General features: G+C 39.0%; 1 long non-coding RNA gene across 2 annotated transcripts in view; it reads left to right on the forward strand.

Annotated features, from left to right (window-relative positions):
• The window catches only part of LOC135304430 (uncharacterized), a 102,545-nt gene that overhangs the window by 73,658 nt on the left and 7,941 nt on the right, over window positions 1–20,946 (forward strand). Inside the window, exons 4-6 of one of the 2 annotated variants that reach the window (XR_010365821.1) lie at window positions 141–225; window positions 13,484–13,564; window positions 15,423–15,494. This is a non-coding gene — a long non-coding RNA (uncharacterized LOC135304430). Of the gene's footprint in view, window positions 1–140; window positions 226–13,483; window positions 13,565–15,422; window positions 15,495–20,946 lie in introns of those variants that run through there. The other variant, XR_010365822.1, reaches the window with a different exon arrangement.

A 20,946-nucleotide genomic window follows, 5' to 3' on the forward strand; every position in this document is an offset into this window, starting at 1 on the left:
TTAACAAAGCACTTTGTTCTACTAGCCCGCCTAGCACACTGTCTTATCTAAAATGCTAAGGAGACTGCTACAGCATGTAAAGACAAGGTGGAGTAGGTAAATGCAACATGTGAATGTTCTGTCCATTTTTCCTTGTACAGGAATTAAAAATTGTGCAGTGGTGCTGATGTGGATTCCTGAGGCTCTGGGACAGGACAACAAATCACACAGGAGTCTGGCATACATGTGAGTCTGCTGTTCTCTTGCCAAACAAAATATCCTCTAGGGTTTCCAGACAGTTTTTAAGTTTAAATAGAACAATCAATCTTAGCATATTTTATCAATCAGATGACTCAAAATGTTTTTATGAGATTTGAATGATAAATCATTTGAATGGTTTGGATGGTTTTCATTTCTTAGCAGGAACTAGACCTTTGTTTATGGTAAGTCAACATACCTGCACCTACTGAGACGCTTGTTCCACATCTCAAATGAATTCAGCACTTAGTAATTTGCTGAATAGAGAGAGGTGCACAAAAAAGTGACTGGGGTTCTGTGTTCATTTGCAACAGGTCAGACGTGCTCCAATGCAAAGCAACCACTGGAAATGTTTCCAGTTGATGTTATTGTTTCATTGAGGGTAGGGATTTGGAAGAAGGGGCTCCTTTGGCACTGTAACAAATGGTTTACCAGATCACGCTTGAAGTTTAAGTGTAGGTAACGTAAAGATCCTTTTACCTTATTGATCTTAATCAGATACCCTCTTCAATTTTATAAAATATGTCTATGCCAGAGTGATACAAAGAGTGTTGCTCTCCTGTGGTTCCTTATCTTTGATTCCTTATCTTCAGTCTCTTATCTGAACACACATTTGATTTTTCCCCTCTGAAATGCCCCACTAATTTTAGAGCTGAAAGCAAATCCTTCCAAATAAAAGGTTTTGACCCCAGTAAATCCAGAACTGAGTAGTCAAACACTAAGGAATGACAGCAAATAATACATGAAGCTTTGGAATATTGGGCCGAGAGCCAAAACATATGAGAGTGTCAAAGACACAAGGTGGAAGAACAGGAAAGCCTTTGTCAGCTGCTGCAGCACTTGGGGAAATTTGGAATAATTTTGTGTACTTTTATTGTCCAAGGGGCAAGGGATCCATGTCTTCTTGCAGTTTCCTGCATGTACTGTTTCAATTCAGAGTTTTACTAATGTGATCTTGAATATTCTGGAAGGAAGAAAAGGGCAGCCTGTGTACAGGGAAAGGGCTTGTGTGCTGATGTTCATGAGGTGGCACTAGCACCATAGGGTGGACAGTGTGAGGATGTGTATAACCTCTGGATGCTTTAAGGAAAATATCAGGCCACAAGAATAAATTTGAAGGCAAAAAGAACTCTGAGCCAGCAAATAACATACTCAAACAACATGGGAGATAGAATATTAAGTCTTTTCTAGGAAAATCTGCTTCTGATAGAATGGAACAAGGGAAGAAAAGGCAGGGTTTAGGCTCCTGAGAGTGAACTATAAATGTGCTGTTAAAAATGGGATAGCTATATGTGATTCTTCACTGTTCTTACTGGGCTGAACATGCATTAAATTAAGAATTCTGTGGGTTTGTAACACATCAAGCTGAAAGCTTATTTCTGTATACTGAAATAACCAGGTAAGAATGCAGTTACACATAAAAATACATGCTAATTGCTATCAACAGTCGTGTTTTGAAGATCATGCATTTTTTATGCATAGCAAGCTGCTAAAATATCCTTACTAGTTATTTCTGCATCATAGCAGCCCTATTGGAAAAGCACTATCAAAAAGGTATTCCATTTTAGGATTTCCACCCAGACTTTGCAAGCTCCTGGTAAAGGTGCAAGAGGGATGTGACAGACATTGCATTAACATAAAGCTCAGAATACTCACTGCCTTCTGTTTCCCAGGGAAGCAGTCACTCAGGTTCCTGTAAAGGCAAAAAGCATGAAGAGACTGGGGTCTGTTATCAGCCCTCTTGGGCAGAGCTGAGATACAGAGAGCTCTGCTTAATATTGCTTATCACTAATTTTGTGTGTGATAACTGAAGCATGAACAATATCCAAGCGGGAAGCAAACTAGATCTATAGCTGCACAGTCAAGCCTATCAAAATATATTGCTGAGCTCCTACAGCCAAACAGTTCTGCAGAATATCAGTGGAAACAGGATGTTCCAGCTCACTGGGCCTCCACTCACCGTATGCTTGTGCAGCCTTACCTGTAATAGCAAATAGCTACGCTCAAGGGCAGGATGAATTAAAAATTAGGAAGGAATGTTGGAGTGAACCTGCATGATATCGAAAACTGATGGGCTTTTTTACTTGCTATGTCCCACTGAGTTGTGAGGCGATGATGATGAAGTCACAGAGTCTTGCTGAAATCACTCACATGAGTGAGGAGTGTATATTACTCTTAGAAATCTGTATTTGCAAAGCCATGCTGTGGAGATTACCCTGGAGAAAATCCACTCTTGGCTGTGTCTTCATTCTATGAGAGAAGGAAGAGAGAAAATGATGGTGTTGCTCTGTGGCTTGTCTGTTTTCCTGTACAGGAGGAATCATCTGTGTGTCTTGACCCATGTACTGGCAAACATTTTCTCTGAGAACATGGGATACAGGGTGGGCTTTCCTGACAGTCCCTGCACCCTTCATGCACCTGTGTTAGCTGTGGGTTACAAACCTTACAGTAGTGAACAGTATGAAAATGCTGTCTGGTTTTAAAGCAGATCCTAAGGATCATTGTGATTTTTTTCTCTTTCTAGTGTGACAAAACACTGATCAAAATGCCAAAAGGAAAATAGTAACATCTTGGTTTATAATATGTTAATAATATGTTTATAATGTGTTTAATGCATGATTTTTTTTTACATGGTCACATGTAACTGCAAACTATTTTTCTGGGAATCATTCCACAAATGCTACAATTTAACTATTGTGAGGGAACACATGCAGTTTATATCTCCCTGGTTTTTTAGTAGCAAAAAGTCTATGACTACTCTTAGAGGAAGTAATTGAAAAATTTAGCTAGATGGAGTGTCTATTAATGTAACATTTTTCTTATATATAATGCTAAGAAATATTCAAAAAGTTTCAAGGCTTGAGGACTGAGGTACAAACAGGCCCAGCAACACCTAACAGTTTTGAAATTTCAAGTTAGTTTTTTTCCTTAGGAGGGGGAAGATGTTTAGGCATAATTCCAACAAAAAAGCTCATAAGCAAAGAGATATCACTGTGTGTTTACCTCGCTTCTCTTTTTATTTTATTTTTATCAAATCAATTTTGTCTGAGTGGTTGGGTCCCAGCACCTCCTAAAAACCTCAATGGGTAACCAGTGCTGCTTCCAGTAAGGTTGGAACTGAGCTACCACTGAGGTGTCAAAAATGGAAAGAACAAAATCACAAGGCAAAGGGAACAGGGATGTTGTCTCCCTTTGGCGTGTGCTCCAGTCAGCGCACTGTAACACCCTCATGTCTTGCTGGGAGTTAAACAGCATTTTGCCACTGGCAGATAATCTCCACAAAGACTCTTCCCTGTTGGCCGGTGGCTGGGGAATCCAGCTGGGGAGAGAGTCCAGGCAGGATTGCCATGAGCTCCCTGTGCAATCTGTTCAGTAAATGGGGTTCTGTACCCAATGCTGATCTGGTTAAACAGGATCTCAGGCTGTACAGGTGTCATGTTAGATAGCACATTTTCCCAAAAAATTTATTTTCTCTTTTTATTCTAAAAATCAATGTTTTTATGACTAATTTTGATGCCAGTGACATTTTTTTTTCCTCTTTAAATGTGCCCTTCTTGTAATACTGAGGGAAATAACAAGCTGGTGCCAAGTCAAGTCAAATAAATGGGCAATTGCTAAGGGAAAATACTAGCAACTGCTATAAAATAATATGCCGTTAACAGCATTTTATTTTGACCATAAATGGCAATAATTATTCTTTTATTAATATTTCAGAAGACCAGGAGTGGTTATTGAGACAGGATGAGATAGGAAATTGTTCAATTTAACTGTACTTGCTTCACATTAGAAACTCTGGCAAACCTCTTTTCCTGTTTAAGGCACAATTTGTCATTTCTGTCCAAATAATTAGTTTGAGCAGTATGTAAAGGCTCTTGTGATACCAGTTGCAACTTCATCATTCTAATAAATATATGTATAAACCAGCACACATGCATGGAAATAAACTTATGCAATCACTAGTAGTGAAAAAAAGCATCCAAAGTAAGTATCTAACAGAGGTCTGTAGGCCGTGGCATGAATTTCATGCTTGGTGAAAATCCTGGGTTGCTCAAACCATCTTGATAACCAGAATAAAATGATGAATTTGGTCGCATTAATTAAACATATTAACTAAATATTGTGTTGGATTATAAATACTCTTATATCTTTGCTGTTTTTCATTTCTCTGTTATGAAAAGGCTTACAGAGCAAGAGATGTGTTTTGAAGAGGAAAGAATTAGAAAATGCTTTGAAAATTTAAAGAAAACATTTCATATAGTTCCTTGTTCCTAAGAACAAAATTACAATGCACTTAAGAGAAACAGAAATGTCAGTCAAAATAACAAAAACAATTTTAATAATGACCCCTAAAAGATTTGCAAGCAGGCAGGTTAATCTTTTTTTTTTTCAATACACCTATATGAACACCAGCACAAAGTAATTAATTACAGGTTCTGGTACAGAAATGCCTCGCATATCATCTTTGGATGTCTGCCTTTTCATAACATTCTAATTAGTCCTTTTTTAATCTGTGACTTTGTTAAAACACGGGGGGTGGTAGAACAATGTTGACATTTCAAAGGGCTGGACTTACATTCCCTGATAATCCACTGGAGTCACAAAAACTGCTTTTCTTAATTACCAGACAAAAGCAACACATTTTCCAAGCTGCCTTGCTCTATAGATGTATTAATAAGCCTTAGCTTATTTAACTGGTGAGGTTTTCATCTCTGAGTAGTTTGGGGATGGTTATTTACCAAGAAAAGCTATTACATCCTCCTGCTGCTGCTGACAGGCTGTGCCTATTGCAGAGGGACTGCACAAGTCTTCCCTGACTTCAGCCTTCCTTCTGATCTCCAGTTGCTCTCCTAGTCTGGGTAACTGAGTTTCTCCCCAGATTCTCTAGGATCAGAATCTTCTAGAATTAACAGATTTTGGAGACTTGGCCAACTCATTCCCCTACTGTCTCTGACTCCACCTGTGTATGTGAAGTTTTCCACTGACATTTTCACTGGTTAAAAAAAAAAAATCAATTTAACATTTGCAGTAGAGAAGTTTCTATAAAAAGAGAGGAAAGAGAATGTGTAATTTCCAACTTTCGAGAACATCCACTCCCTAATCCTGAATAATGTGTTAACTGTGGAAACCTGAGCTGAGATCACCTCTGTGCATTTTCCTATAGAGAGTTTCTACAGGTGGGGGGTTTATTTTTCATACTATTTCCTGAAGGTGCTAAGATTTGTGTTTCATAAGTTCGATGGCTTCTTCTCTACCCAGAGTAAAGGGTGTTTTCTAGAAAGGGTGGGACTTTGTTGAGAGTCTGGTTGATTACATTTTAGTCATCCAAGTTGTAAAAAATAAACCATGTTAGACCTGGTGGTGCAGCTAGGGCTACATACATTAGGCAAACACAAGAGAAAGCTAAGCATGTTATCACTTCCAAAATAAAGAAACATCAAAGAGCAATCCATAAATTATATTAAATCTATGAAGGCATTATGTGTTTATATAGTATTAGATTTATTGTTGAAGCATAAATGTTACTTTAATTTTCTAAGTTTCTTTAATTTTAATTTATCTGTTAGATATTTAGATAATATTGAAATATCCCTAATAAAATGGGTTTTGTTATGGCCTGAAGATGCAACTTATCACAGGTAACTAGGATATTGCATTGATCTCTGCTGTAGATAAGGCTGCCATGGAGCAGCTGCCTTGCCACTTAAAAAACCCACTGAGCACAATTCAAACATACTGGGGAGTTTCACATTTGTTTTGAACTGAACTGTAATAAAAAGGGCAAACCCTGTGTTAGCAGGTGCATGGGCAAGAGGAGTCTGCTGGGGAACAGGAGAGAGTCTGGAAATAGTGCTCAGGGTCTGCATGGACCCCACGATCAGGTTTGGAGTGAGGAGGGGAGGCACCTGCTGCACTGCCCCTCTCCTAAAGGCATGGACCTCATGGGCCTCACTCCTCAGTGCTGCCAGGGGGCAGAGCAGCTTTGTTTGCTGTCCTGCCATGGAGCTGGTGCAGTGAGTGGGACACTGTGCACAGCACCCTTGGGGGCCTGTCCTCCAGCCAGGGAGGGTGAGCCTGGTGCTCCTGGCAAAGGATGCTCCTTGCTAAGAATGTTGTTTAGAGAATATCAAGGGACTGAGCAAGCACACTTGTCTTACTGTGTTAGATGAAGAGCTATTACCAAAAATGAAGTATGTTGGCACATTGTGAAATGGTAGCACTTAAAAGATGAACAGGATTTGTGTTCCAGAGAGTCAGCATCAGGTACAAGTGCATGCATATGGTGTGCCCAAGTGGCTGCTTAGTCATTCAGGAGGAAAGTGGAGGAGATTGAGTTACCCATAGCAAAGGAAGGCTTTGCCCAGCCCTTCTCCTTGCTGGGAGAGGCTGCAGTTCCTGGACAGCCCCTGATCCTGCCTGGCAGGATGTTTAGTACTGCATATCCCCAGCACGGGTGGTGCTGTATGCAACTGGGAATAAGATGGGGTGGTGACACACCCTTTTCCCAGCTGCAGACACTGCTGGGGCAGACAGTAAGCACTACTAGAAATGAGCTGGGCATTCTATGAGTTCTTTTGTGTTTGATCATTGCAGTCCATAGAATGTAATGTAGTGTAGTGTAATATAATATAAATACCCCAAATAATTGCTTCTTGCTTCTTCCTCTTCTGTTTATTTTTCCTCTCAGTGAGCTCTTCCTCCCATAGCATTCTGCTCCATACAATTAAGGTGTAAGGCTTACCCTGTGCATGCTGCTTGGCTGGCTGCATGGTACACTTTCAGCAATCTTTTCTTTAAAATATGCTAGTAAAAATAGATAAATGATATCTATAGGATCTTGGTCTACAGGAAAATTTAACATTTTTCCTTTAAAACTTCCAACTCCTCCATGTTCCCCACCCTGCTGTTGGTACTTTCATCACCCACTGAGTGTGAGCCAAAGTACAGAGACTATTATGCAAACAGTTAATGTTAAAGTGAATTGGATGGCTTGTTGTGCTTATTTATATAACCTCTAAATGCTGTCTACGCACTGTAAGCTGCAGGGTGAACAGCCAGGCTCCACTCCCATGGTGTCTGAGGAGTTCATGTTTGCAATAGCAATGTATCCCAAATTACAGGTGTACTCTGCACCCAGGCTGTGCTGTAACAAAGGAACCAGGGATACTGCCTCTGGTAAGGAAGCAACAGCTGTGGAAGAGTGTACTAAAAAAACCTTTGGTTCAATAAATCCCTGTAGTTTTTTTGCTGGGAATCTGGAGATGTTGGGCAAGAGAGAATTTTAGCCTGACCAAACATGGCCAGTTTTGAATGATAGCGCAGCCTTAGGAATATACAGTTCTACATTACAGATTTGTGCTTTGAAATTAAAACAAGATGTGTGGAAATACACATTGTCAACATGTCAGCCTAGCCGACACCTTGCAGCTGGCTATGAATACTGATTACCTTCTCGATGGTAGACAATTCTTCTATATCATTTCATTAAAACAAAGCTGAAATTAAATTCTGTTCGGTTCTAATTTTAAAGGAATTTCTTGGATAAATCAGACCAGAAACACATGCTTTCCTTATAAAAACAAAAAAAAAAAAAAAAAAAGAAAAATAAAAAGAAAAATCATAGAAGAAAATATTTCATTTGAACATCAATGTTTTTCACAAACTAAAGCAAGTCTTGGCAAAGAATTATTTCCTGGCTGCTGAAAGAACAGTAATGCCAGATTTTGGGGGGACCAGTCAACATCCATCCATTGTTACCTCTCCTATATGGGTTTTACATTTATGCTGTGCTGCTCTAAATGTGGTGTATTTGATGCCACAAATGTAAATACTAGTAATAAAGGTTTTGTGATAATTTAAATGTTAGAGATCTGAGTTACACCAGCAGGCTTTGAGTAGATCTGTTCAAGTCAGAATTTCCATTTCACTGGAAGGTTGAGCACATTGAAATGTTTAAATTGGAAACATAACTGTTATCCTGTTCATCACTGAAGGAGGGTACATAGTAGCCCTGACCCTGAGGGGCCTCCCTACCTTGTCCCCTGGGCCTCCTTGGAGAACCCTGTTATCCTCATTGTGCCTGCCCAAAGCCATGGCAACTGGAGAACACCAACTGGAAGATGTTCTTCAGGTGTTGTGTCCATGGACTGTCCCCAGCAGCAGCCTGGGAAGGCCAGTTTTGCCAAAAGGCAACAAGTAAGCTGCCAGGACATCTGTGGGTTTCTCATGGAAACTCCCAGGACGTTGGCAGAAGTGTGCTAAACCTGAACTATTTCTATAAAACATCTGTTCTCAGTGAACTTGTGAAAATTTTTTCTTGTCTCTCTGAAATTTTCTGTGCTGTCTTTCTGAAGTTCTGTATGTTTCTAGTACACAAGGAAGTCTGATGTCTGTGATATCTGTCTTTAAACACTTACTTATGGCACCTCATGAATTAAGGCATTTAAAACCATGTTTCACCTTTGGAGAGGGGAGCCTTTCACCACTGTGTGAAACACAAACTTTAAATTGTCTTTATCTCTGGTAACTTTGTCTAAGTGAAGAGTCAGAGTTTGAGACTTTGGTCCTTAATCTGATTTAAGAAAACCCAGCCATTGTTTATTGGCTTCATTTGTCAGAGAGGTGATGGAAGGGGCGTGTCCCAGATTGCTCTCTCTAACCTGACACCTCGTATATTGTCCATTATCAGAACAGAATGGGAAAAAAAATCCCTTTCAGATGCCTCTTTGAGAGCTTCAGAAATAAGATTTCAGAAGTGCTGAGATTTTTATGACAACATAATTAGAGCTTCCACCAGATTGTAAAAACTCAATTTGTTGAAAATTGTGTAAGCTGATTTAGGGTCAAATCCCACACTTCTTATTCAGGCTTTTCTCTGAATTTCCATTGATCTCAATGGCATAAATCAAGTTCTCTATTTCCAGCAAAGTATCTGTACTTCTTTCCTTGCTGTTCCAATGAGCAATCTTCCTTCTTACAAAGTGTATTTCAGAGACACATATTGAAAAGATGTTACTGATGCAGTTAACAGAGCAAATAGGATCTGCTGTGCTTGTGATGATGACTTTGACATTCACTTGATGCTACAAAGATATGAAGGTTAGCTCCCACTTCGATAATCTCTTGTAATGTAGCCTTGTGTCAACAAAGCCACAGGTGTGGACATAGAGATAAGATGATAATTTTGAGTCTATTTTGTGTTCTCTTTTATTTTTCTCACAGTTATGTTTAAAAGTTCAAACCTCTAGTAAATAGGGTAGTGAATCTGTGTTTTCTATCTCTTTTCCTTTCTAAAATGGTGTCGTGGGGTTGTTTCTCAGCAAGTCCTGATCAAATTGGCTGAATTTACGAATACAAAGATGTGTTTTTCTACCTGCCAGCTTCATCTAACCTCACACTTGCATCTGAAAACCAGGATGTATTTGATGTGATCTAGAGGACCACCTATAGAGGCCCACCATGAAAATAATGTTATGGATTCAGTTCAGTTAACTAAATTGCTCTTGTGGGGAGGATTATTAGTGTATATACCAGATGGAGTAGCAGGTTCTTACTCTGCAATCTTGTTTCTAGGTCAAAAACCATGGGTAGGCCCCAGCAATGAATCCTGAATTATGTTCCCTCTCAAATCCTCTAAAGAGGAAGTAGCATGAAAACTTGCTTTTCAAACATCAGATATTGGACTCCAAACTCATGCAAGTAATGTATCATTGAATAAGAATTTTCTGGGATTTCTTAAATCATGTTTTTAGTCTCAGTAATGTGTGGGGAGACACACTTCACATGATTATTACTATATTATAGTAATCCTATACAGACTCCACCTGCCCCTGAGTCCCTGTGGGCTGTTGCAGACATGGGTGAAGCAATATTTCCACATAGTGGAGTTTATAATCCTCATAGCATAAGGTAATCAATGGGTAGAAGAAAGTGAATACATCCCTTTTTACTCAGGAAGAGAATTGGAGGACAAAATCAAAACTGGGTTAAGGTCATATTGGAGGACAGAAGAAGATTAAGAGATGTCCTGTGATTTTCTTTGCTGTTGTTCAGAGGTCATGCTGCCCAGCAGGCTTCCTGCTAAAAACTGCTAGAGAAGTCTTAGCAGTGCTAATGCGGTGTTATTCCAGACCTTCGGTGAGGGCATCACCCAGGAAGGTTTCCAGACTGAGAGGTCTAGAATCGGCCACATCTGACATACAGGCAGCTTTGATGCAAATTCTCTTTGGTGAACATCTAGGGAGTATTTCCAAGCTCATTGTGGTTTTTTTTCAGGGTGGGGAGCAATCCCAATTGCCTCACTGGCAGCTCCCTTCACTGAAAAGGGAAAGGTGGCTCACAGAATTCTCAATATCCCGTTTTATTAATATCTCACGTAACAGAGAACTCACAGACATATTTTTGAAAGAGTCAAGGAGACCATAATTACCACCTTCTAGAATCAGATGCAAAGCCATAATTCTGCATACAAGATACTTTTCTTAGCACACACTGAGTTGTTTCATTACTTGGGAGTTCACAGCTTTCCAGAACCTGACATTGTAGGGAACAGAGCATTGAGATGACAAATAGCTTGTAAGCTTTTAACAAGACAAGTAATCTTTTATACCAGAATTGCTGTAGTATCTTCCTAGAAAGGACTTTTCCAGTAAATCACTCTTACCACCCATTTTTAACAGAGCTGAATTCAGCCCTCCTTCTCTAGGAGACTTCAGATCTAAATTCTGCAGCTTATTTGAAGCATTGAGACTTGGCCCTGTAAGATGCTGAACCCCTTCAATCTGTCTAAAGACATTGCCTACATTGCAGTGTTCAGTGTGTTCCATCCCTTGGCCCTTGTCACACTGCAGGAGAGTCAAACTCCCCCTGCAACATGTTTCCTTTTAACAAAATCTCACTGTAAAGGGTGTAATTCTAGCACAAGACCAGCACAACATCTGCAGGCCAAAACCTTCTTCACTCTCATTGTACTCTGCAAGGGGCAGATAGCATCTTCTCATCCAGACTCATATGTTTCCCACCCTTCTGGGACCCTCTGACTCCGAGAAACTACCATAAATCACTGTAATATCGAATTCCAGGGCACGCACTTCTAGAGGTCAGCTCTAGGTAAGATGAACTTTTGGCTGCCGAGACCTTTGTTTGCAGAAGCAGGAGGCAGGCTAGGGGCATATTTCTCTATTTATTCTTGAAGAACCATCCTGTTTGATTGCTGTCAAGAAAAATGTCAAGTTCAAGTTTTCTAATTCATTGATTATTAATTTTTTCTTTCTTTTTCAATTTTTTTTTCCCAGCAGATTGCACTGGCAAGGAGAAAAGAAAGCCAGTTTGGGACATTTGCTAAGATTTTTTGTTGGAGTTTTTTGGAGGGGAGGGGTGCAGGGAGAAATTCTCCAGCTCCATCTAAGTGATACAAGGTCATTTAGATTGGCATAAATATCCATTCTCTTGTGCTGCTGTGGGAGATGTAATCTGCTCATTTTAATGGCCAGTGAGCAAGGGCCGCCAGCGCCGCCCCGGTGTTTCTGCGCTGCTGTTCTGTTCTGGTGCCTGCCCTGGGGCACACATGAGTCACACTCACTAGCAATGACAAAAAATTTAACATTTTAAGTAAGTGATGAAAGCTTTAATAACTGTAAACCTCAGTAACTGTTTGAAGGAAAATAGTCACCAATTTCTCTCTATGTGTGAACAGATGAGAATGACATTGTAAACTGCATAGCCAGGCTGCAGCAATCTTCATGTAATTCCCAACACGGTTGGAAGCTTTTCATCTGATTTTTGGGCCTCTGGCTTCACATGCCCTGTGCCTCTGCTCCTGCTTTGTAATGGGATAATGATATTCCCCTTTTCTACCTTTTGACCACTGCAATTACTGGGTTGGAGGCCAGTGGCACATTAAGCATTTCTACAGCACTTAATAGATCTTTGTTGTTGCATAAAACATCAAGCTGCTTTAAATCAGCAGCTTACATAGAAAATGAGTGAGCGAACCGTCACATGTTTTCTGAATAGCTGGTAGAAAATACACGAAATTATTCTGAATTTTTTTAAAGTCTAGTTTGTAAACTTCATTTGTAATAATAAATAGGGGTTTTATACAACACCATTTCTGTGAAGTGAGCGTTTGTTCTGCATGGGATTTTTTTAAAAAATCTCTTCACAATAATAGATGATGTGTTGTAATACATGTCACAATCTCATAAAAACTTCATCTGAATTCGCTCAATAAACTGAGTTTTTCTTTTTCATTTACATTGCAATCTTTCTCTTTAAGAAAACACTTTACATCATGTTGTCATGACAACAGAATACGGTCTAAGGTTGAAATGCTGACATTTTTCTCAGTGTTCATAATGCACCCTCTGCTCACTCCTCCCTTCTTGGCCAGTTCTGAGAGTCTCTACAAATAAATGTAAATCTGCAACAGAGAGATGGATTTGGGGGTTAGAAAAAGCTGACTGCTGTATTTTTATTTTTCTGTGTTTGTGAATCTGTGTAAATGGGCAATAATTTTAAAGCTTGGGGACACTATTGTACCAACATCTGTATTATAATTCAAAGATACACAAATATAGGGGCATTTTCTATATCATCCAAACACATCTAAATTGTCTCCCAACCAAAAACGTCTGTGCCGAAACTCATGTTCAAGTAGTTTTGGGTCTGTTCCAAATAATGTTAGGGAAAAAGAGGTAGCCTGTGATGAACTTGAAAACATAGAAGACCCAGAAGAGGCTATAAATAATAAGTAAATTTTATTTTGTCTTATCCTCTGGAAATGTTCATAAAATCGAATACATGAATATGTGAGTCCTGAAGTCCTGAGAGTATTCAGATGCCATCCAGGTATTTCCTCCCTTACCAAAGAGAATAGTCAATGATGTATTCCAACTGTACCAATTCCTAGGGAATTATGTCCACAGTAAGGGGAGGCCATAGAAGGGGAAACATGAAATCACTGTAAACAGTAACATTTATGAAAATGTTTAATTCATGCAGCTTCCCTGATTCACTCAGAAGACTAAGACCTGAAGATGACCTGTTAGCTCAAGTTTACAGACGTTATTCCCTATAATAGTGAAAACAATCATACCAATTTTCCTCTCCTTTGCTTTTCCAAATAACATATTAATTTTCATTTGGGGAAATCTCTTATCTTTGTGAAAAGTTAAAAAAGAACAGGTCAAAGCTTCTTAAACTTTTTTCAATACTTGCATATTCTGAATATCTGAAAATTTTTTTGTAGGTAAAGTGATTTCCTGGAATGGATATTGGAAACAGCTGGGAGAAAAGGTTAAAAAGAAAAAAACCTCACAGGATATGGCTGGTGAGCCTACATGAATAAATGCTGATACTGGAATTATGCCCTTTTTTCAAGCTCTGAGAATATAGATGAACTTATGGATATAGTTCTGCATGTGAGTTAGGCAGAGCAGATTGTTTCACATCTGCTTCCTGTAGGGTCTTTTATCATCTTCTGAAGCATCTGGTGCAAGCAACTGTTAGGATATTGGATGATAGCACACTGTGAATATGGCCCACCTTGGCCATACCTTGTTTCTTCACACTATATTGTAAACAGGAAAGTCTAACAGGGACTGCACAAGGATAAAAGAATTGTTGTGGCTTGGGGGAAAAGCTAAAGTAGCAAAGTAGAAGAGTAAACAATGGACTGATGCAATCCACAGACAATATTCTCTGATTCAGCAGTTTGTGTCGTGGTTAATTGGCATTGATCACATTGTTAGTTAAACAAGAATATTTGTGTTTATATGCAGGATGCAGACAAGGTTAGAACTTCCTTGCTAAACTTTATGGCCTATTCAGACATTGAAGCACCATTTGAAATCTCTGAGCAAGAGATCTCAGAAAATAAAAGTAGTCATAATAATAATGTATTTTATCTACTCGTTTAGTCTATAAAAGTATAACTATAGAAGAAAATGGATGGATAACTCAGAACAAGACATTCAGCTACATGAAAAAAAATCACAGGTTTGAAATTTTTGCCCCAGTGCTGAATAAAATACAGATTATCTAATGAAAATGAGATAAATCAAGGAGCTTCATAGTGAGGGAGTTGTGAGGCTGGTGTTTGTGGACTCAGGGCTGTTCTTATAACCAAATACAGCATGCTCAGTACCCCCTCTGTTGTAGATGAGATTTGACCTCTAGGTTTGATTTGTATTAGCTAGTGACTATTCTCTAGTTTTCACCTGAGAAAACTTCAGATTAAAATTTTATTAAACAGGATGTAGGTCTCTGAAAGCTTTAAATCCCAAGTAATTTGCTTTTTTGGATAGTAAAAGTTAATTTTAAAAATCCCCAACTAGCTGCAGCTATAAGCCCTCTTATTTCATTACATATGTGGGTCTTTCTTCCACTCTGTAAAACACTTTCCAATGCACCACTACATCAGCAGGAAGACTGGTGTATATGTGTGTGTGTGCGAGTTTAAAAGTAAAGATAGATTAGCTCAACTAATTAGTGTAGCTGAGCTTAATTAAAATTAATAGTGAATTTGAAAAAGGGAAAATTATTATGGCACCAAGTCAAACAGCAATATGAAGAAAGCAACTGTAGAAGGTTACAAAACTGCAGTAGGAAGCTGCCAGAAGACCTGTCTTTGGCTTGCTAAATGGAATCATGGGTTGTAGTATCAAAATACCTCTAATTTCTAAGAATAAACAAAGCAGTCACTTAACCTGTCTCTGATGTCAAGCATAAAAGTTTGTCCACTTAAGAATTGATGTAAGTGACAGGGAATGAACTCCTGGTGTATTACAGTCTTCTCTGGTGTGGACAGAAGACAAGGCAAAGAAGCAAAGGGGTTCCTGCCTTGCAGTGACTTCCCTTGACATTTTGTGTAAGGTCCAGTCATAGGAATCCACATACGAAGTGCAGAACAGTAAGTTTTCTCCTTGAAATGCTTTCCACAATAAAACTAAAAGAACTCACAGAAGAGCAGCTTGAGAAATATGCCCAGAGTGTTTCACCCTGAGGGAACCCTGCTATGGATTATGGATTACTGCCTTGGTGCCTCGGGTTTCTACTTCAGCTAAGACAGCATTCAGACCTCCCACATATTTCCAGTTTTAGCTGATAATATACCAACTGGATGACAATGAAGAGCACTTCTCTAAGAGTAAGTTTTATCTTTCTTTCTCTCCAATTCTGGGCATTAGTCTGGTTGTGACAGGTCATTCCTTTGAAGCATCATGAGTGACAAGCATTTAGCTGAGGTGCTCGTATCAAGATTCAAGCTGTTAAAAGTCTCTGTCAATCACCAAAAGTGAGTCTTGCTTCTTCTGCTTATCTCTCTTTACAACTTCCTCAGGATCATAACTCTATCCCAGTAGTTCATTCCACCACATTTTCCTAAATATGGGCATTTGTGCAGACAACTGTTAAGCATTTTAAAAGCTTTAACTAAGGCACTTTAAGAGAGCAGAGCTGTTTCACATTCTCTCTGTTCTGGTTTTTGGCTCAGATAATTCTCCTTGATAATTTGTAAAATAAATCAGAATTCTTCAGAAAGCTGTGGCATGCCAGGCTAAGTGGGCTGTGAGGAGCCCTTGTGTCCTGAATCTTATGCACAGCCAGGGAATCTGGGAATTCACTGAAAACTTTCAGTATGATCTTCCTTCTCTAAACTTGAACAAGGTTGGCATTTTCCTGTCCATTGAAGTTCCTTAACAACAGGATTGTACCATTTCCTGAAAGAAAGAGGAATGAAAAGCTTTTAATTCTCTTACATGCATTGCTGATTTTTTCAGCTGGAGATTTACATGGGCTAGTTCAGTGTATCTCCATTCAGTTAAAAGTAACCTTAATGGTATTTCTAGTGGGCAAACTTGCTCTCATGCTCAGCTTCTCTGTCAGCCAACTCATTTATTTTTGTTTCTGTCTTTTGAAGAAAACCAGGTCTGAATTACATGAGCCAGTATGTCTAACTAATAATGCTTTCTTGGAACATATTATGTGATGACTACAGATCTTCTTTCTTTGCAGAAAATTATGTGTTACTACAGTGTGGAGGATGTCTGCCCCTTCCAGAAATCATACTTGGGGACTTGGACCTGATGGTCCAATAGCTCACCAAAGGTGAATAGGACTAGCTCTAAATGATGGAACAAGCACAGCACATTTTTCAGGTGTCTGATAAAACACCTGAAAAACAGCTATGCTTCCCGGAGACATCACAAAATTCATTAACTTTATGCTATAGCCTTCTCATTTTAACGTGGCACTTAACTTAATTATCCTGTAGTTTATTACATTTTCATTAGTGGTGAGCTGTAGGTAGCTCTCATTGTCATCTTGTTTTCATGCACACACCACCAAAAAACTGAGTTCTGTTTCCATGCTTTTAAGATTTTACAGTGGTATTAATTTCCTGATTATAACATTTATTCCTCATTGAAAGATAGGAATGATGATAATCTCCTGCTGTGCTATAGCATTCTTAATCAGGTAACGTGGGAGTCACTCTGCAGATTAAAAACCGCATATTTTCATGTGTTTCAGTACTATAGCCAAGTGAATCAGATGAGGAGAGGGAAAAGAAAACCCTCAATCACTCCAGCCTGATTTACAGAAGTGTGTAGCAAAATCTGGAATCAGAAGAACATTTTTCTATGTGTTCTGCAGTGGCTGGATGTTAGTGACCCTGGCTGGGCTTTTGGAATTCAGCAGGGAAACACCTGTGGCTTCTGCAGCCCTTCTACAGGTGGGTGTACAAGGGCGGGGTCACCATCATATCTGATGTTTCAGCAGTTATCAGTCTTAGAAAAAACCTGTTGTGCCATGGAGAACATTACTTCTGAAGCAGTGTCTAACAGCAGAGGAGTCAACAGCCAAATCACACTCAAACTCCAAAGCCTTTGAAGTTCGCCCATCATCATTTTAGCTGAGTTCCTCACTACTTTGATATACAAAGTAATACTGACTAACACAAAATTGCTGAAATTTAAATTGCCTGTACACCCACAGAAATGCAGTGGGTTTGGAGTTTGATGCACAAAAAGAAGGAATTCACAGCACTTTTTCATAAACATTTTAAATGCCTAAGTTAACACATAATTTGTGATAAGAAATGAATTTAATACTTTGTAACGCAGGCAGGACATGATAGGAAATTTTGCTTTTTGCTAAGAGGCACATATATCTAAGGGAGAGCATAAATAAGAACCTGGAGAGCAGATTAAAAGAATCTCAAGAAAGAAACTTGGCATTTGAATCATGTCAGGGTTTTACAAAAAAATGATACATTTTCTGGATCACAACACATTTGTAAAACTTGTTCTGAGTCTAAAAGAAAATGGAGGCCAGTGCACAAAGCACAAAAATATTTGTTACAGTTCTGGGCTAACAGTTTGAAAATGCTAAATTTCTACACTATTTGCTTTGCTACTGAGTGATTTTTTTTTTTTTTTAATTGCAAGCAATATTTAAAAATACCAAAATTGTTCTGATTTCAGTTCACTGCATGAATTTTAAAAAGCTGAAATACAGTTTGGGTTTCATATTTTTGCACAAGTTTTTTGACAAAAATGTATTTAACTAAAAAGAGAATTTTGTCTTTCCAGTTGAAATATAATGAGATTGGGAATCTTGCACCCATACCCCCATTTTCCTTCAAGTCCTATTTGAGGTTTTGTGTAGACTAAATTCTCTTTGAAATAATGGATATGTATGATACATAGTGAGCAAACCAGCTAAATAACATGATTGCTATTTAATGAAAGCATAAGTGTGTGGAGCTGCCTTCCCATTGTTTGCAAGTACTGCTGCGTGTCTTGGAAAATTTGGAACAGTTGCAACAGTGGGTAGAGCTTTTGTGTACCTGATCCAGCAGTATCATTAAACACAATGTGACTATATTCCATCTATTGAAATATTTATTTATTTAGGGAAGAACCCAAATTATTTGTACAGAATTGTAATCATAAGTGAATTTGGTGCTGAACTCTCTTTTGCTTTTGAATCTAATGCAGACTGCTGGTTAATGGATTCTCCCTGTGGTTCACTATTTCCCACAACTGTGTGGTTTTTCTGCCACCTTTTCTCTTTTAAACAAATTCTTGACTTCTGCTATTGCAATATCTTTCACAGATCCATAAGTGAGTGAAAATGTAGTAATTTTTTCCTAATGCCATGTTTTTCTAGTTGTGAAGGGTCTGAGAGGCTCAGATCATTTTATGGATCTTGCTTTTGTAGCCTGTGTAGAATTCAGATATATGGGCTGTCCTGCAATCACAGTTTCTGTCTCAGTGCAGTTTGGTCTCCCCATGAAGCTTCTGTGTGCAATACAGTTGTCAAGAAGTTATTGATCAAGTTGGAGTTATCGCACTGTTCCACCCAGACTCTCTAACTTTTAGTCATTTTGTTAGAATTGGTCTCAGTCTTCATAACAGTACTTTTGGGTATAGTACAGAAATTAGTGGTATTGCCACTGAAAGTATTCACATCATCATTAAGAACACCTGGTAAGTTAGATGGGGAGGATGGTGAGTTCACCTGCTTATTTTCAGCAGTGACTTTTTCTAAGAGCACGTGGGGTCTCTTTCTGTGACTGTCACTTGTGCAGAACAGAAATCTGGTGAGGTAACCTCTGGTTTTCTCACCTCTACCATTATGTGCTCAGTCAAATAACATGTTTTAATGCTGTTCTGTGCATCTTTTTCCTAAAAAACCCGGCTGTATCATGGATGTTTTCAGCTGATTGATGAGCTGGCAAAACACGTTGTTGGTAGTGTGCTCCATCTGCTTTATGTTCTCCAGGATCCAGTAGCAGTTGGTAGTGAGACTACCAAGGCAGCTGTCCAGACTTGCATTGTGTCTAGTGTGTAGGATTGAAGGAAAGAAATGGAGGGAGTGTTACATTTCCTCTCAATCTCTGTACAAAGAAGAAGGACACCTTAAACACCTTTAGAAAGAATTTCAGTTGTGTGAAATTCACTTGTCACTGAAAATAGAGGGACATTTTTCTAGACAATTTTTCAAGTAGTCCTTTATTGTATGTCTCCAGCCTTAAAAACTAAATAAATCTCATGCAGTTTAGCTCTTTAACAAAATTATCTGAACAGTGAATAAAAATGCTCCATCACTCCTCCCACAATGTCTCTGCCTTTTATGGACACTTGGATGCATTTCTTACCCCAGCTATGCTGGATGTGAGCCAGGACAGGAGAGGTGGGAACTGTAACTTGAACAAGCTAACTAGATAAATTCCCAAGTTTAGGAATATGTTAGAGTTAGCTTCAGATCATGTTTCTCTTCTGCGGTTCATTAGCTTCATCCTCTCTCCATTTTGCAAACACAGTGTAGGCTTTTCTTTCATTTTTGGTTTACTGCTCATGATGCACAAGTGTGAGGCTCAGAGATTGAAATCTGAGTGTCTCAGGCATCATCTTAGCAGCAGCAGCAGCAAAACAAACCTCCTCAATTCCCAGCCTTGAAGATGTAAAACTGAAAAAACGCTGCCTGCCCAAGTAGGTTTTTTAGGCCTTCTAACAAGCATAGTTGCATGGTGGAGATATTTCTTGGACAGATGCTAATTCTTAAAAATGAACTGAAACTGTGAAGTCTCATTTCACATAACCAGTTATTGGGATGATCTTTCAATTGCTCCCAGCTTGGGCAAAATTTGAACTGATACCTCCTCCAAAGGCAGGAGGCTCCATATCTTATTGCCACTCCTCTGAATCATCCAGGTATTAATATAGTAAAATCCAACAGTTTCCATAGTGACTGTTCTTATTTAATATTTTACTTCTCCTGTCCTCTATCTGCCTTTAGAGTTGCTATTGCTATACCGTTTATTTTCTTCTACTGATTACACTGTATGACTGATGGTTAAAATACCAAACTCCAGAGACCTATTTTCCCTTCTGTATATGCCCACGGTTGCTTTAATGTTAATAGAAATCACATTTGTGGAGAAGCTTCATCAGTTTGTAATTTGCCTCCTTCACACTAGAAATCAGAATCTAGTTTATTAACATTAGAAATGTACCCTCCAGCCAACCTTGGCCCTGTCTGATCCTTGTGTGCCTCAAAGCCTCACACTTTTCCTGTGGCTTGACCTTAGTACAAAACCAGGTCCTAAGACAACATGAAATTAAACCCATCCTTTCTGTGGCTGTTTGTACAGTTGCTGCTCTGGGAATGCTCAGCCTGTGCACCGTCAACTTGGCTGACCTGGGGTCTGGTGAGAAGCTCCTGGTTTAGCAGAACATCCTAAGAACATTTTGCAGCAGATTTACCCCAACTTGGGAGTGTGAATTCAGGAAAGCACCACCCATTTGATACAGCTGTGCAACTGATTTCCAAGGCCTATCTTTGATAATGGATTCAGTACACAATTAAAAGTACTTCCATTAGGATAGAGAAAAATCTTGACACTGCACTGCTTCAAGTTGTTGAAAATAGCAGTTCCCTTTGTTTCTTTGGAATAAAAGTTACTTAAAAGGAGATTTAGAACAAGACCCTCAAAAAGAGGTTTAAGAGAACAACAGGGGAGATGTTTTCTGGCTGTATGATAGTGACTGAGTCTGAACCACCTGCTCTCGAGAGGTAGCACCTTTCAGATTGGAAATGAATGTCTGCTCAGAACTGTTTGCTACTAGAAAGAACTGATTTTCTCAAATTAAGGAATCTGAAGGAGAAGTTAATCATCAAACTGAAACCAAATAAATAAGAAAATCC

This window comes from Passer domesticus, chromosome 7 (assembly GCF_036417665.1).
Source record: "Passer domesticus isolate bPasDom1 chromosome 7, bPasDom1.hap1, whole genome shotgun sequence".
NCBI classification, from domain to species: Eukaryota; Metazoa; Chordata; class Aves; order Passeriformes; family Passeridae; genus Passer; species Passer domesticus.